This window comes from Bufo gargarizans, chromosome 4 (assembly GCF_014858855.1).
Source record: "Bufo gargarizans isolate SCDJY-AF-19 chromosome 4, ASM1485885v1, whole genome shotgun sequence".
Taxonomy (NCBI): Eukaryota; Metazoa; Chordata; class Amphibia; order Anura; family Bufonidae; genus Bufo; species Bufo gargarizans.
Window position 1 is genome coordinate 351,227,685 of NC_058083.1, and position 14,014 is coordinate 351,241,698.

The 14,014-nt window shown below is 45.2% G+C and overlaps 1 protein-coding gene across 4 annotated transcripts in view; it reads left to right on the forward strand.

The window, feature by feature from the left end:
* LOC122936099 overlaps positions 1–14,014 on the forward strand; it is a 50,344-nt gene that overhangs the window by 13,746 nt on the left and 22,584 nt on the right. The gene's annotated exons all lie outside the window — the stretch shown is intronic.

Genomic DNA, 14,014 nt, shown 5'->3' on the forward strand with positions numbered 1-14,014 from the left:
CCCGGCCGACTTCTGCATCCTTTCTGATATATGGATGTTTGGCGATTCTTTTACTAAATCCATACTGCTGTACTTGCCCCTTCTGGGACAATGTTATACAGTTTGCTGGCCACTACACTTGGGATGGCCGATGTTGTTTCCTTGATTTTCTGGCTATTGTTGTCCTTAGGTGGTCCGTTTTTTTTTGGACCCTTCTTGAGCCCCTGTCCGGGTAATCCTGCTTGAAGTCCCTAACCACCACTTTTTCTCAGACCATCTAGCGGGCCGCTCCCTTCTGGGGAAACTACCCATGGAATTTTGACCGCATAGGCTCTGTATGACAGCTGCTTCTTTGGGCCTGGTTTGGTCTTTTTCCCTCCTGGGTCCTCATAGGTTGTTGCCTTCTTGAGGCTTTCCCTTGTTTGGAGAACTGTTCCTCCTTAGGCTGTTTGGAGTCTCCTCCTTCTACTCCAATATCTCTCAGACCAGTGGGTCTCCGCTTGTATTACCAGGGCCTGCGATTGGTTCCTTTTTTTCCCTGTGATTTTATGTGGCCAGGGATAGCTCTGGTCTTAAATTTCACTGCGATATTATGTCTTTCAGAGACTTGTTCCTCGCCTCCTCTGTATGGAAAAGCAGGTCTTTACGTTCCCTTCTCCTAACCATTACCAAAGACTTGGCTGTTTTCTCTGGCAGAAAGAGGTTTCCACCTTCTCATAGGGTGTTTCTCTTTCCCCCCTTCCTTGCTGTGAAAAGGGGCTCGCTCCCTTCCCTTGTGAGTCTTTGTTATTTCTCTCAAGCGTTTAGCCTCCAGTGCTTCTTTGTTTCCTCTCTACCCAGCCCATGTTTTTGGTCTGAGACAACTTAGAGGAGTTTTTTTTTTTTTTTTTCTTTGGTTGAGGACTGCTTCTGTCCTTTTTCCAGGAATTTTATCTCCTGCCAGGCACCCTCATAGTCTATTTTCTCTTGTTGGTCTGTCGTCTTAGGGATTCTCCTCCTGGAGCTTCCTTACATCCTTTCATATGCAGAGCGTTAGGTCGTTACCAACAGACGTTCCTGTGCTACTCTCCTGTTTCCTCAGGGGGAGCCCTGGTTCTTCTAGATCCTTCCTCGGGCTCTCTAGTGCACTCTTGGTCAACTCTTTTTTTAAATCAGATAATTTTTTATTTGCAGTTTTTCAATACAGTACAATAGGTGCCAACACCTCCCAGCCCCCCATTTGTTTTAGGCCTACATAAGGTTGCAAGCTTAATCCTTGGAGTGCCCTTCTTCCAGATGAGATCCCTAAATATTGCATTCACCACATGAAAAAGTCTCAGCGGCAACCAAACCGGGGAATTATGTAGCATGTATAAAAGCTGGGGCATTAGTATCATTTTGATCAGGTTAGTCCTACCTATCAATGACAGTGGTAGTTTTACCCATGCATTGACCTTCTGCTTAAACTTTTGCAGCAAAGGGGCGATGTTCAACCTCTCAAACTCCGAATCCGTATTAGATACTTGGATACCCAGGTATTTGAAAGACCGAACAACCTGTAGACCCTCCACATTCACGTCAATCCGGCTGTCATCATCCTCCAGAGGCATCATCACGGATTTTGTCCAGTTAATGCATAACCCTGACAACTTCCCAAACTTATCTATCACCTCCATTGCTGCTGGGAGAGATACAGTCCAGTCATCTAAAAACAGTAGCATGTCATCTGCGTACAATGCTATTTTCTCCGTCAGGGAGCCGTACACAAAACCCTTAATCCGCTCAGAAGTCCTGATAGCCTCCGCTAATGGTTCAACTGCTATTGCAAACAACAGGGGCGATAAAGGACAACCCTGCCTCGTCCCTCTGTGTAATGCAAAGCTATCCGACAGATTGCCATTCACTCTGATCTTCGCCTTTGGGTCCTTATACAAGAGCCGAATCCAATCTATGAAGGCGGTGCTAAACCCCAACTTTTTTAGTACCTTCCACAGATATCTCCACTCCACACTATCAAATGCTTTGGCCGCATCAAGAGATGCGACCGCCGCATTCGGATTACGGGCCTGTCCCTGGATATTTAGAAAAAGACGTCTGATGTTAACTGCCGTAGACATATTTGGCATGAAGCCAGCCTGATCTGGGTGAATCAGCGTAGAAATAACCGCATTCATACGGTTTGCTAAGACCTTTGCTAGAATCTTAATATCCACCTGGAGTAGTGAAATAGGCCTATAAGACTCCGCCTCCATGATATCTTTGCCCGGTTTCGGGATGACCACAATCGTCGCCTCAGTCATGCTGGGGGGCAGCTGTTTTTGCATCTTCGCCTCCTTAAAGACCTCCAATAACTGAGGCAGCATCACTGAGGCGAACCGCTTATAAATCTCCACCGGCAACCCATCACTCCCTGGAGCTTTATTATTGGACATGCTGGATAACGCTGTCTCCATCTCAGTGACTGTAATAGGGGAATCTAATTTAACCCGTTGTTCGGTTGTAAGAGTTGGTAGTTGCAGACCTGCCAAAAATGAATCTATCTCTGCATCCAATGCCGTTAGTCGGGAAGCATATAAGTTTGTATAAAATCCAGTCATTATTCCTAATATCTGTTCCGGAGCACTACATCGATTCCCAGAAGCATCTTTAAGAGCCACTATGTAACTAGAGGAACGTTGCGCCCTGGATATCATGGCCAGCATTCTCCCAGTCTTTTCTCCCTCTTCATAGTAAGCCTGCTTCTGGAAAAACAGTTTATTTCTGGCGTTAAGTAATAATCTAACATTTAGTTCTTTTTGTGCCCCTACCCAAATTTCCCTATTCCTATCAATAGGTTGCTCTACATAGGTAGCCTCCGCCACTTCCACTGCTCGCATTAGGGCCTGTACTTTAGCTCTAGTTTCACTTTTTTTCCTATTAACCTGCGCGATAAGTAACCCTCTAACATAGGCTTTCATTGTGTCCCACACTAACAACCGTGACGTATCTGGCAAATTAATCCGGAAGAATTCCTCCAGTTGCTCCTTGATATTACCTACTTCCGCCAAAAGGGGCAGCCAAAACGGATTAAACGTCCACGATCCACCCTTCCCCAACCTACAGGGTTTAAATGTAGCCGACACTAATATTGGAGAGTGATCTGTTAGTCGTCTAGTCAGGTATTGAACTTCCTGTGTTAATCGTCCCATTTCCTCATTTACTAATGCTAAGTCAATTCTGGATAACGATCCAAATGAACTAGAGCAGCAAGAATACTGCTGTAGCTGCGGGTTCCTTTCCCTCCATATGTCCACCAAGGCCACCTCTTGCAGGAGCCTTCCAAACGGTGTACAGTCCCTCGATTGGTCTCTCACCGCTCCCCCCATCCTATCCATGCTAGGGCATACTACATTATTAAAATCTCCCATTATGAGGGCTGGTACCCCGGGGAATTCTGTTACGAAAGATAGAACTTTCCTGACCACTATTGGTGAGTAAGGTGGTGGAATATACACTCCGCATATAACACACAACCGTCCATATAGAGTTCCATATAGGCATACATAGCGGCCCTCATCATCCACTCTGCTGGAAAGACAGCAAAACTGGACACTCTTATGGATCAGGATGCTAACTCCCCTAGCATATGTGGAGTACGTGGAGTGATATCCCGACCCCGCCCATGATGGCTTGAGCAGATTTACCTGTTCTGGTAGCAGATGAGTCTCTTGTAAGCAGCATATGAGAGGATGTAACGGCCGGATACTCTCCATGACCGCTCTCCGTTTGGCCGTGTCTTTTATCCCTCGCACATTCCAACTAAGAAATTTAACACTGTCAGCCATTAGTACCACAAAACCATCTACTGCACAATATCAGAGTGCCACTTATTACATTACCCGGCTGTCTCCCCCGCCCTGGAGGATGGCACATCACATTCCAGTTCACACACACCCTCATCCAGCTCTTCAGCCACACGTATTGAAAACTACTCTGCCTTACAACTATTCCCAACCCCCCCCCACCCCATTGAAACCCTGCCATATGCTGACAGTAAAACTAAAGCACACTTCCGTGTACTGGGCTTACCAACTGGCCCCACAACACGCCCGTCTCTCAGGCCCGTGGGATTATACTAAACCCGTCAGTAAGGCCCGTAGTGCCCTTCCGCTGACATACAGTCTCAGCGAGAGGAGCAGAACTAGCAATAGTACAGTCAAATTCAGTGCGCAGGCAACTAACCGCCCGCCCTCACTGCTGTTGCAGCTGGTCGCCATTGTCCCCTCCGCACCTTACCCGGCAAAATAACATACGTCATACAACACCTTGCACATAGCATATAACATATAACAAATAACAAATACCACCCTCTTCAGATATAAAATACAAATTAGCTTCCCTGCCCTTGCAATGTACACAGGTACGCATTTCCCTTCCATCTTACACCTTCTCCTACATATCCATACATATTTTCCCCCTGATTGCATGGTTAGCCCTCTGTACTCCCTCATAATTCCTCCCCTCCCGTTATTGCATTTAACAAGCAAATAGTGCAACTACACAATACTAGGTAAAAGAGAGCCATGAAGATGAGAGACAGTCAAACCATCATCTTCCCATCATTAACTGTATCCCGTCAAGCAGGGGGTTGCTGCTCCACTCGGATCTGTCTTTCGTTTCTGTCCAACCATCTATTCGCCTCTTTGGGATCCTCAAAGAAAGTGGTCGTGTTCAGGGCTACCACCCGCAGCCTGGCTGGGTATAACATTGAGTAGGAAACTCCCAGACCCCTCAGCCTTCGCTTAACTTCCAGGAATCGGGCTCTTTTTTTTTGCACTTCCATGGAATAATCCGGGAACAGTGAAATTTTGTGCCCCTCCATGGACAGATCAGGCATTTCTCTGGCCTTACGGAGAAGAATGTCCCGGTCTCTGTAATGCAACAATTTAGCTAGTACTGTCCTTGGCGGAGCTCCCGGTGGTAGAGGTCTAGTAGGCACTCTATGGGCACGTTCAACCGCGAACAACGGTGTCAGAGAGTCAGGGCCAAACTGTTCTTTCAACCAGGCCTCAAAGAATTCGGTAGGATTTTTCCCCTCCACCTTCTCCGGCATTCCCACTATGCGTACATTATTTCGGCGCAGTCTGTTTTCCATGTCATCTTGCTTAGCCGCCAATGCATTTAAAATTCGGGTATGCTCTGCTACATCCCCCTTTAGAGGTTGTACCTCATCTTCGACATCCCCCACTCTGTCCTCTAATGCAGTTGTACGTTCTGCAAGTTTTTTAAAGTCGTGCCTCATGATGGATATGTCCTCCTTAATGGCGCCCACCTGAATCGTTAGGGCATTGAGGGATTTCCCGCACTTGGATATGGCGTGCAGCACATCTTTGAGTGTGGGTTCCCCAGAGTCTGAGTCCCCCGTTTCTCGGCCTATCTCCTCACTATGTAGCTGTGAGGCTGCAGATCTCTTGACGCCTGTACTTACATCGGCCGCGGGCTCCAGCTCCTCAGGCTCTGAGTCGTCTCCCCGGTCCAGGGATGCATGTTCCTGAGGGTCCGGACGCCGTTTCGCACTGGAAGCTGGTGAGGAGCGTGCATAATGACATAGTTTTGCCGCCGCTTCCCTTTGCAGCTCGGCCGCGCGTTCTCTCCGCTTCGGTGTGCTCGCTCCGGCGCCATCTTGAAGATCCTTGTCTCCACCTCTGCCTTCCCGTTTTCGAGACATGGCCGCTCAAACAATCAGGCCAAACCCTCAGGCAGGTGCCCGCCGATGTCTCCTATCCTGTTAGGTCTTCAAAGACACAATTTCGAAGGTGTTTGCAGGATAAATAGCCAGGTCAAAGCGGGAGCTCACTCGGCGTGCGACCGCTTACATGCCTCGCTAGCCACGCCCCCCCTCTTGGTCAACTCTTGATTATCGCGCAGGACATCTGGCCCTGCTCCTTATCCTCTAGCGGTGTTTCCCTTTGTTCCTTCTTGCAGGCCTTGTTTTCCAGGCACCTGACCATGGGATCCTGACTGTCTCCCATATTTTTCTTTTTCCTTTGGAACCATTTCATGCTAGGTTCTCAATTCTTTTTGCATGAGATTTCAATCCCACCCTCGTGGACTGCTTTAGGACCTCCCATGGTACTGTGTCCCCCAATGCCATTAACGAGAAAATTGGATTTTTGTACTTACCGTAAAATCCGTTTATCGTTCAATGCATTGGGGGACACAGATCCCACCCTTTGTTTTTACTTACTCTTCCTGTCACCGGGCTGCTGTTCTATTTTCCTTTCCCGGTCCAGGTCATGTTGGTTCTTCGCTTTTGTTTCTCTCTCCTACTTCTTTTGGTACAAACTGAATAGCCTAGTGCTGTGGAGATTTTTGTCATGAGGAAGACCCACATATCGAAGAGGTCTGAAACGCGTAGACTTACACTTGTATACGGATTTTATAACGCTGGAATAAAGTTACAATACTTCACCTGAACTGAGCTGGATATTTCTTCACTATTTTCTGGACTTTACCGCATCCAGGTGCGGCATCTGTGCACAGCAGGTGATCTAACCACTGCAGGTGAGAGGTGCCTTACAATTTTTCTAGTGCTGTGGAGAGGGTATAGCCCACCTGGGCGGAGCCAACCTTTTTGATGTCTAGTGCCTCCTAGTGGTAGCTGGGCATATACCCGTGGTACTCTGTCCCCCAATGCATTGAACGAGAAAGGGATTTTACGGCAAGTACAAAAATCCAATTGGTGATGGGGAATTCACTAAAAGAGTTCAAGAGGGGCCTGGATGTATTTCTGGTGTGTAATAATATTACAGGTTATAGTTACTAGAGATGGGTTGTTGATCCAGGGAGTTATTCTGATTGGAGTCGAGTTTTTTTTCTCCTTCTCCTAAAGTGAGGAAAATTTGCGTTATTGCTATTGTTCACATCACTTGATACTTGTACCATTGTACCTTGCCTTATACCGCAAGTATAATCTGCTACTATGATTTGTAACCCCCTTTCTGTGAAAATTAATAAAAATAATTTGAAAAGAAAAAGTAAAGTGAGGAAAATTGGCTTCTACCTCATGGGGGGAGGTGGTTGCCTTCCTCTGGATCAACTTGCAGGATAATAGGCTGAATTGGATGGATGGTACAAGAAAATGTTGCTTCGGGTTCCAATTGTCACAAGGGATAACAGGAGAAAAAGCACCCCGCGATTTGTTACCCTTTTTTTTTTTTTTTTTTTTCTTGAATACGGCAGCAGCCCATACATGGTATTCCAGTGAAATTTGGAGTGCAGATTTCACTGGAATAATTTTCAGGCGTCATGCTGCATTTGTGCAGACTTTGAGGTACCCCTACAGTGGAAACCACCAAAAGTGACCCCTTTTTTGGAAACTACACCCCCAAGGAATTTTTAAAGGGGTGTAGCGAGCATCTTGGCCCAACTTGCAATTCATAGAATTTATAAAACATTTGCTGTGAAAATGAAAAGTTACATATTTTTTGTAACTTTTAGATTTTTACAATTGATAACTGGTTAAAATCACCTTACAATTTGTTACCAATTTTCTCCTGAATACGACAAAACCCCATATGTGGTCGTAAGTGCTGTATGGGCACACCGCAGGGATCAGAAGGAAAAGAGTGCCATGTGCATTTGAGGCCTAGTTTGGTGATTACCCAACAACTGCAGAAGCTCTGAGTAGTGATGAGCGAACTTCTGTTTTAAGTTCGGCGTCTAAAGTTCGGCTTCCGGTTAGCGGAGAATCCCGATATGGATCCCGATATGGATTCCGACTTCCGTTGTGGTCCGTGGTAGCGGAATCAATAATGACCGATTATTGATTCCGCTACCACGGACCACAACGGAAGTCGGAATCCATATCGGGATCCATATCGGGATTCTCCGCTAACCGGAAGCCGAACTTTAGACGCCGAACTTAAAACAGAAGTTCGCTCATCACTAGCTCTGAGGTTAAATAAAAAAAAAAAAGAACCCCCCCCCCCCCCAAGAAATTACCCTTTTTTTGGACACCGCACCCCTCGCAGAATTTACCAATGGGTGTAGTGAGCATTTTGACCCAACTGGTATTTTGCTAAATTAATTCACAAATGGTTCATTGTGAAAAATTGCTATTTTTCCACAGATATGCCATTTCAGTGTCTAATATGTTGTGTCCAGTGTAAAAAGCCCTCTTATTATTACACTGTGCTTCCCAGTTTTATAAACACCCTACATGTGGCCCTAATCTTTTGCTTGGACATACAACAGGGCTCCGGAGTAGATGGGCGCCATATATATTTGAGTCCCAATGGTTCATGCATCTTGTTCTGACAACAGTAGAGTCTCTGGGGTGCAATAATAAGTGGAACCACTCCAAAGTGACCCTACATCAGAAATTACACCCCTCCCCAAGGTATTTTTATTTAAGGGTGGAGTGAGCATTTTGACCCACAAGTGTTTAGCAAAAATGTATCAACATGGGACTAGGCAAAATTACATTTTCAAGTTTTCCACAGATTTGGCATTTCAATGTCCAATATGCTGTACAAACCGTGTGCCATCTGAGAGACACAATGTCCGGGTACCGAAATGCCATAAATATTAACATGAACTGCTGTTTGGTTACGCTGCAGGATTCAAAAGGGAAAGACCTCCTTTTGGGTCTTACAGTGCAGATTTTGTTGGATTGGTTTACGGGCACCATGTTGCTATTAACAACTTCTGGGGTACAACCATTTTCTGACAACCATACATTTTTGTTTTCCTCTCAACAGAGCTGTGTAAAAGCTTATATTTTTGCAGGATAAGTTGCCATCATCTGTTCTATTTTGGGGTACATACAACTTTTTAATCACTTTTTATTTTCCTTTTTGTGAAACAGAATAAAGAAATGACAACGTTTTACCAGCATTTTTGAAAAAGAAAATCTTGTTTTTGCATCGGCATTTTCTTAGAGCCATATTTTTAAAAAAAAATTAACGATAGTCTTGTATGATGGCTCTTTTTTTGCGGGACGAAATGCCATTTTCATTGGTACCATTTTCAGGTACATACAGCTTTTTGATTGCTTGATATTGCACTTTTTGTGAAGCAAAAAAATCGCTGTTTTGGCAGTTTTTATTATTTTACAGCATTTACTTGATGGGGTAGATCAGTGGTGGGCAAACTTTTTTGTCAACTGAGCCAAATATCGCCAAAACCACGATTGAAATTTCTTTCGAGAGCCACATTTTTAAAACCTAAAATATTGCTCATGCACACGAATGGTGTGTCCGCCGTTGCCATATTGCAGGCCGCATACGGCGGGTCCGCAATACACGGGCACTGGCCGTGTGCAGCCCGCATCAAGGACCCATTCACTTCAATGGGTCCAGGATCCGGGATATGAGTGCTACAGAGTGCTTCCGTTGTTCTTCTGGCTGTGCCTCCGCACCGCAAAAAAGTAGCGCATGCACTACTTTTTTGTGTGCAGCCCACATCATGGACCCATTCACTTCAGCATGCGCTACTTTTTTGCGGTGCGGGCAGTCGGATGCGGATCGCGAACCCCATTCAAGTGAATGGGTCCGCGATCCTCATGCAGCTGCCCCATGGTCTGTGTCCATGCATTGCGGACCGCTATTTGCGGTCCACAGCGCAGGCACGGCGCCCTTACATTCGTGGGCATGAGCCCAGAGTGTGTTTGTTTTTACATACTTTTATATGTACTTTCTTTTATTTGGATCTTGATATCTGTGGATATTGGATATCTGTGGATGACGCACTTATGGGGGATATCTGTGGATGACGCATATATAGCATAAGATGCTATATATGTGTCATCCACAGATATCCCCCATAAATGCCTTCTAGTAAGTAAAGTAATGTATTAGTGGGGGGGAAGGGAGGAGGCAGGAACACTTGCGGCGGGGCCGGTGCAGTGCCCGGCGCTGTGTACACACCGGGGTCAGCTCCTACCTTTTTGCTGCAGGACATTTCGCTCCTCCAGAGCGTCGGCCTCTTCACCACTCCACACATGGCCGGCAGTGGGCAGCCGAACTAGAGCGCCGCTGCCCGCCCTTCTGCTGCTGTGCACAGCATGACATCTCTCCCTCCGTCATGCGCCTCCTGCCCCGCCTGCCTGCTTCATTCATGAAGGAGCAGACAGACGGGGCAGGAGGTGCATGACGGACATTTTGCAAGCAGCTTGAGCGGCACGATATGGCTGCGCGACCGCCCACCAGCCAGCCTGCACCAAAGAGCCGCATTGAAGGTTCTAAAGAGCCGCATTGAAGGTTCTAAAGAGCCGCTTCTGGCTCGCGAGCCTCACTTTGCCGACCACTGGGGTAGATTATGTGATGTTTTTATAGAGCTGGTCGATAGGGATGCAGTGATACCTCATGTCTATTTATTTTTGTTCAGGTCTACACAATAAAAGCTTTTTTGAAAAGAATAAAATGTTGGGGAGAGAGAGGGAGCCCACTCTCTCTGCAAACCCCATATATCGAGTTAATGTGTTTTCACAGATACTGGCGGATCCAGCAGGGGGCCTCGGTTGTCCGTAATAGCCAGGCTCTTGCAGCTGATCAAGCGTGCACAGCTCCTGCACCCACCCAATTCTTAAAGGGGTTCTCGAGGAATTAAGACAATGAAAATACTTAAATATTACTCTATTATAAATATATTTTCAAATACCTTTCATTTATAACACCACACAACAAAAAATCTTTTCGTCTGCTACTGGGCAAAAAACATTTGTCCTATACTAAATCGAATGTGTGGATTACAAATCCGAAGTCAGAATTGTTGTAACATGTCATGAAATCTTGCTATACCTAAGTATGCCTAAATGAATTAAAGGGAACCTGTCACCGGGATTTTGTGTATAGAGCTGAGGACATGGGTTGCTAGATGGCATGCTAGCACATCCACAATACCCAGTCCCCATAGCTCTCTGTGCTTTTATTGTGTCAAAAAAATGATTTGATACATATGCAAATTAACCTGAGATGAGTCAGGGAAGGGACTCATCTCGAGTTCATTTGGATATGTATTAAATCGGTTTTCTGACACAATAAATGCACACAGAGCTATGGGGACTGGGTATTGCGGATGTGCTAGCAGCCATCTAGCAACCCATGTCCTCAGCTCTGTACACAAAATCCCGGTGACAGGTTCCCTTTAAGTACTTGGAAAGCATTGAATAATTTTGAACAGAACGAGTTTTACTCCAACAAATAATTGATCTCCATCACAGTTTGTGTAGTAAACAGTGTATGAAAATGTAATGGAATAACATTTCTAAAAGTCAAATTTTTCAGTTTAAAAGCCTTACTTGAGCAAGGCCCAGTACTGTTAAGTGTTTCAGGCATCTGCTTTTGCGTTTGTGAACGGTCATATTTTCCCGTTGCAACAAATTGCAGTAGTCCCCCATCATGTTAGGATTCCAGCGGCCTTGATACCTGTTCTCCATTGTAGAAATATCTTTATGGAACCGCTCTCCATGTTCGTCACTTACGTGTCCAAAATTGGGTGGGAAAAAGTCAAGATGGGAATGTAAGAAATGCACTTTCAATGACATTCGGCAGCCAAGTTGTTCATATGCTGTAAGCTTGTTGTCTACTAATTCAGCATTGTTTGCAGCTCGTCTGTTCCCAAGGAAGTTCTGCACTACTAGCACAAATGCATCCCAAGCTGCTAGACGCACTCGCTTTGTCAGATTCTTGCGCTGATCATAAGTAGTTTATTTGCCACATGTAGCAGAAATTGTCTGGATCGTTAATACATTTGCGTTTATCCATCTTAAGTTTCAAAACTGATAGCACTATAACAGATCACTTTATCAAAATCTGTCCAGCTTGTCCATACTTACTGCTGACATCAGCCTGAGTGCGTCCGGACAGGTCTGGACATGTCTATTGGAATATTTCCAATATAATGCATTAATATTATAATGTAATATTATTATTTTTTTCTCCCAGGCTGTGAGCACTGAGATTGGACAGCACTACAGCCTGAGAGAAGGAACGCCCAGGGTGAAACAGGGCAGACTCCGCCTAGTAGAACCAATTTAGTGAAGATACCGGCGGACGGAGCCACTCTATATAGCCTGATAATTATCTTACAATGTTTTGACCGAAGAAAGGTCCTCTTTAAGCTTTTCAGCCACCGTCATGTACTTGTACGGTGTGATTGTATGGAGCGAGCTCTTGAGCTGAGCCCGCCACATACACGGCGAGTGCTGGCTGTATAATACAGCAGGCACCCGGCTGCAATAACTAGCCTAGTCGATCATGCCGAATGCGGTCATTTAACCCCTCAGATGTCGTGTTCAATAGTGAATGGGGTATCTGTGAGGTTAGGCAGAGGGATGCTTCTCCCTCTGCCTTCCGATGGGAGCCCCGCAGTGAAATTGCAGAGCTCCAACAGCCGAGAGCCTGGGCGCTGCTGAAGCTTACCAGTCCTGTCATGCTAATCTGCCTGTTAAGCTGTGCACGAGACACAACCCAGCAGGTAGAGCGGCAGAATCCTATTCACCATAATTGATTTTTGTGGGGAGGAAAAAAAAATATAGACCCAGTACAGTAGGGGTTAATGCCTGCTCCCTGAGGTGTGAATTCAGAGAACAAGGTAGTGGATCTCTAGGGCATCTGTTAAAGGTATTTTGAGTGTGGGTGGTGGTGTGTTTTTTTTTTTTTTTTTTTTTTTTTTTTTTTATATATATGATGACTTTGGATATGTCATCAGTGGGGGGAATGACACCCAGGTCCCCCGTCGATCAGCTGTTTGAGCGAGCACCACTGCCTTCTCAAACAGCTGATTGGAGGGGGGCCCAGGTTTCGGACCCCTTGCTGATCAGAGCGTAGGTCATCAGCACTGAGATCTGACCCTGCAGTTTGACATCAAAATTATGTGCATCAGTTAAGTGCTGGGTAAACAAAAACTTCAGTCTAAATACATATATTTAGGAAGTAAATATCTGCTCTGAAAATCCAAAACTTTAAGCTTTGTATAGATTTATACTTATATACCCCCAGAAGTATAAAATAAGTTTCTTTCGTGTACATGGAAAATGAAAACACAAAAGTGTTTACAATTCTGATGCCTGAAGCTCCTCATTATATTGCCGCATAACTCTTCCTGTTCTGTGCTTTAGGGTAGTGTGGAAGAAAGATGAAACCATCATATTATTGCTTACATTTTTCAAGCTTCATATAGCAACCTAATTGGCCACTATGAGCAACTTATCCCAGACTGATATGGAGGAATTTATCATGAAAGTAATTTCTTAAGTCCAGTTTTGCAACGGTCCACGTTAGTGTACTTTGCACCAAGTTTAGCAAATGTTGCATGGTGTTTGTTAAATGTGGTGCATCTTTAAACCTAACATTCTCGTCTAGAAATGTTACTCCAGTTTTCCTACTCCACCCTTGTATTGGAGTGAGTTGTATTCAGTGATAAATCTGGAGTGAAACTCATTAATAGTTAGACACGCCCATTTGACTACCCACTTTTCAAAACGGGAGTGATTGGTAAAATCTATAAAGAGAGACCCAAAAAGTTGCAAAGCCCCTATTTTGCAACTTTTTGAAGACAGAATTCTGGCATTCAGGGCGTGATAAATCCCCCCCCCCTCTCCACAAAATAACAAAGAGGGAAATATTAGCAGAAATAGACTTGGGCTACCTGCATACCACAGCGTGGATTTAGTTGCGGAAAGACCGCAGTGTAGTACAGTACCAGAAAAAATGTAATGAGATTTGACATTTCCTATCTTTTTGCTTGTGGAAATTAACCTGCATTGCAGATTTTGAAATCTGCAGCATGTCAACTGTTTCTGCGGATTTTACCTTATTTTTTATTTATTTATTTTATATATTTTTTTTATGCAAGAAACACATGTAGGTTTGGTGCAAAAACGCAGGGAAATCCGCACAAAAATCCATGTGGAAAATGTTTTACAACCCACACCTGTGTATTGGAAGCCTTTGAAGGGTAAGGCTAGTTTCACACTAGCGGCAGGGGACTCCGGCAGGCTGTTCCGGCGGGTGAACAGCCTGTCGGATCCTTTCTGCCTCTAGTTCACGTGTCCCCCCCCCCCCCCCCCCCC